Consider the following 4,834-nt stretch of genomic DNA (forward strand, 5'->3'; position numbering starts at 1 on the left):
TAAACTAAAGAGATGTTATATTTGCAATCAATTTGAAGAACATTCCCTCAGACATAAACGACTATACATTATATAAGATATTACGGTTTTACACTATTTATGAGTCCTTCAAAAAATGTCAGTATTCTCGCCGCTGGCATTCTGTGCGGTGAATAAAAACAGATGGAAACAATGTGCGAAAACGGCAGTTTGGGTAAAATGATACGAGTGCATTGGCCTTTCCTCTCTCAGATGAGCATGCTGGGCTTTCTGCTTCTCTCTGAAGGTCAGAAGTCAATTGCAGTAATGTGCTAGCAGCAGCCCACAAGCCTCCATTATCTGGACTAATGTGTGGCTGCATTATTCGCCCACACCCTGTGTGGCTTAGGCTGTGCTCCCTTCCCATCAACCTCAGTACACAGGACCCCTCATTAGAGAGAGCCACGGATGTCAACAAAAGTCTAAAAACACTAATCGCATTCGTGTTCTATAACAGCTTTTATACAAACAGTGCATGCATTAAAATTTAGGGTGTTATACTGTGTGTCAAATAAGGCACATGGTCACCTCTCTATAGGTTATAGGCCATATTTTAATGCTGCATGCACAGAAAGAAATTCACATCATCTTTTATTCACTGGTGAATGTTTTTTTCTACTTTTTCTATGTTAGTCTAAATAAAAATAACTCAAAATGCAAACTAACTGGCTTTTACCAATATTTCAAGAAAATACAGGTTCACATATGTGACCCTGGATCACAAAACCAGTCTTAAGTAGCACGGGAACATTTTTAGTAAAAGACAAAAATGCCAAAAATCATTAGGATATTAAGTAAATATCATGTTCCATGAAGATATTTTGTAAATTTCCTACCTTAAATATATAAAAACTTTATTTTTGTGAGTGGATGGTCTGCCACAGTGCCCCTGATTAACAACTTCAAAGGCAATTTTCTCAATATTTAGATTTTTTGCGCTCTCAGATTCCTGAGTTTTAAACGGTTGTATCTCAGCCAGATATTGTCCTATTCTAACAACTCATATATTTACAGAAAAAGTTTATTTATTCCGCTTTCAGATTATGTAAAAATCTCAATTTCGAAAAATTGACCCATAAGACTGGTTTTGTTGTCCAGGGTCACATATACATTTATTTTTTAACCCCTGTTCACTTAATTGTGATGACTGGAAAACATTTTACATATTTTACAGCTGACATCGCAATATACAGTAATGAATTCTGCCTTCGTGATAAACATAAAAAGCACAACAAATCAATACATCTGCATAGAGCAAACTCTGCAAAGATTCCAAGACTTTAAAAGATTACAGATCAAAAAAGCCCAAGCAAGTCAATAAAACTGAGAAACAGGTCTTGCTGCCATACTGCTATTTATGCTTCACCAAACAAGCAACAGTATGATTGATTTTGACAAGCATTTGTAAAAGAAATGGGATTTCCCAATCACTTCTAGTCGGCACTTTCTAGCCTTAAATTATCATCGTTGTATAAGATCCGCTGTCTTCACTCGTAACAAATCAATTTTTTGGTGCAGATAAGAAAATGACTTAGGCGGTTAATTTACTCATTTCTGGCAGGAGGTCAGCATGTGCTTTCCCCTCCCATAGCTTCAATTCACCGCACCATTATTCACACTGTTATGATTGGCACATCTGAGCGGTAAGGATAGCCTTGTGGTGCCACTGAAACTGTTTCCCAACACCTATAGTTTTCAATTATGCTAAAGAGATCCCCACATTCCTTAGCTGTAATTGAGACACATTCGGGATTGTGTTTTGGAACATATCTGCACCACCAACAGAGTTCACATTCGAAGCCAAGAGATGAGCTAACAAGCAATCTGGTCTGATTTTCCTGGGCAGGGAAAATGTGTAGAAGATATATTTTGATTTTACATCAATCCAAATAATAAATGTGCTACAGGAAAGTAATGTAAAGATGAAAAAACAATTAAACATGCAGCATATGGCCACACAAAAAAGCCACCCATCAATAACAACAGACTGCACATTATCTGCTTTCAGTCAAAGAAAATCTACTTTCACAGTGACAGCACAAACTGTTTCAGGTCAGGGCTGGGCGATTTGGCCTAAAATCAAAATTTCGATGAATTTAACATTTTCATTCGATTACGATTATTGAACGATTTTTTGTTGTTGTTTATTTTTCTTTGTTTTCTGCCCGCGTAGATCACTGACAAGGTTTGTAGTGTAAATATGCCCAACTAAAGGTGGGTTCCCTTTCTGTCGGTCTCTCGACGTTGTGTTGAACCGACAGATGGGATTCGTCCTTGAGAACCAATCGCTTCCGACTTCTTAGAAAAGGCCAATGAAATTGGCAAATGAAATTTGCATGCCGGACTCCGCCCCCGGATATCCGGGTATAAAAGGGAGACGGCGTGCCTCATTCATTCACCTTTTGTTCTTCGGAGCCTTCGCTCATGATCAACAGACTTCGCTACAAGACTGCCAGCTCTACGACGTGGTGCAGCGGACTGTCCCTTCCTGCAGCGACTTCCCCTGGGCGTCTCGGCGGTTCCAGAAGTGTTCGAGTTTTTTCTAAAAGAGCAAATTTCTCCAGCGTGGCATGCCCCGCTGTTCTCGTGGGTGCAACACACTCATCGAGGAGGGGGACGGACACGATGTCTGCTTCCAGTACGCTGGGGCAGATGTTGTGGATACGTCCTGCCCGCACTGCGGGCGGTTGACGATTCAGACGTTGCGTCACGGGTGGCTGTGTTCCCACGGGACTCAACCACCACCTCGTCTGCTTCCCGTTCCGTGACAGCAGGACTACGGCCCTGCCGCCCGCTACGGCGAGCAGCGAGGGTGATATGAGGATTATTGTGAGCGCTAATCCGTCAGCCACTGGCTCGCGGACCGTTCGCACCTCGTCTTGCTCGTCTGACCGTTCCCCATGAGACGGTCCGCCATCTTATTCCTCAATCATGTATCGGACACGGTACATGATGATGAGATGTCTGTTGCAGCATCGGAGGGTGACTTACTGTCATCAGACTCTGACGATTCCTTGAAGCTCCCTCCCTTGGGGGGTCGAGATCAGGAAGAAGCGGACGTCGAAATGTCAGCCATGCTTTCCGGGGCCGCCGGCATTGGGTTGCGGTGCATCGCACTGCCTCTCCCAACACTCGCGGCTGGATACACGGTACATCGGGCTTGAGAGCGGCTCCAAGCCGCACTCGCCCCCAGTGCCGTGTTCCCCCGGAAGTGCATGAGGAACCTAGTACGACCTGGAATGCCCCCTTCGGCACGTACACGTCAACTAGTTCCATCACCCTTTCTTCCCTCGATGGTGGGGCAGCTAGAGGATACGTCGATGTCCCCCAGGGGCTCGACCTAGACTCCCGTCCAAAGCACGTAGGCTTTTCGGCATCTGAGGTGTCGAGAGCTAACTCTGCTGTGGGCCAAGCTGTCCCCTCTCTCCACGCTATGGCCGTCCTGCAGGCCAATGCGCGGAGAGAGCTCCATGAGGGAAAAACCGACCCAGCGCTTATGCAGGAACTCCGCGGCTTCACCGACCTCGCTCTTGGGCGACCAAGGTGATCGCGCAGGCCCTGGGTCGGGCGATGTCCAAACTTGTGGTCCAGGAGAGACACCTCTGGCTGAACCTTGCACAGGTGAGTAATACTGAGAAAGTCCGCTTTCTCGATGCACCCATCTCGCAAGGGGGGGCTGTTTGGTGATACTGTCGAGTTCGACAGTTAGGGAGCAGACAGAGGATATCAAGTATGTCCTCCCCAGCCGCGACTCGACCGCCCTCTGGCCGCCGAGATCCCGTGCACCGTCTGCTTCCCAGCAGCCCTGGTCCTCTTCGAGACATCGAAGAGAAGACCACCACCCCGTCAGCAGCCGCGGCGAAAGCCTAAGCGGCCCTCATGGGAAGACCCCAGGGAGATCGAGAATACCTTCGGGCCCGACCCCAGCCATTCCATTGCTGGTGGTCGATCCAGGACGGTTCCTGCCCCGTCCCAACAGCCCATTCTAAAAAGTTTTCTCCCTCTCTGGGCGTTTATCACAGCCGCTCTCACCCTCTACACGACGGTGTTCGGCAACTCGACGTTGCGTCATGGCGAGACCCAATGTCGAGGATAATCAGCAGCCTAAGCACTCTCAATCGACGGTGCGTTGTGCCACATCATCGTCTGGGTATTATCACAGCCGCTCTCCAGGCAGGTAAAACTGCAGAGCCGATCTCCTCTCTGGGGGTCCCCCCCACGGCGAGGGATCTGCACTGCCAGCCATCGAACCACCCCCGGGAGGTCGATGAAGCAGAACGTACCCCTAGCCTCCCTGTCGGTCCCTGGGAGCCTGACAAAGACCTTCCCAAACCGTCACGGTGACTACGGGATACGGTCCGTCTCGGCTACGCGATCCAACTCCCCGGACGCCCGCCCAAGTTTCGGGGCATCCTCTTAACCTCAGCAGAGGCAGGGATGCCCCGTGCTTCGGGCCGAGGTCGCCACCCCTCTGGTGAGGAAGCGATCGTGCTCGTCCCTCTAACCGAGATGTTCAACGGGTTTTACAGCCCGTACTTCATCGTCCCCAAAAGAGCGGGGGTCGCTAGATCTGCGTACCCTGGACAGGCACCTACTCAAGCTGCCGTTCAGGATGCTCACGCAGAAGCGCATCCTGGCATCTATCAGATGTCAAGATGGATTCATGGCAATCGACCTGAAGGACGCTTACTCTCATGTCTCGATTCTCCCTCGTCATCGCCCGTTCCTACGGTTCGCTTTCGAGGGTCAGGCATATTAGTACAGAGTCCTCCCCTTCGGTCTGTCCCTGTCCCCACAAGTCTTCACGAAGATCGTG

Source organism: Triplophysa rosa, linkage group LG13 (assembly GCF_024868665.1).
Source record: "Triplophysa rosa linkage group LG13, Trosa_1v2, whole genome shotgun sequence".
NCBI classification, from domain to species: domain Eukaryota; kingdom Metazoa; phylum Chordata; class Actinopteri; order Cypriniformes; family Nemacheilidae; genus Triplophysa; species Triplophysa rosa.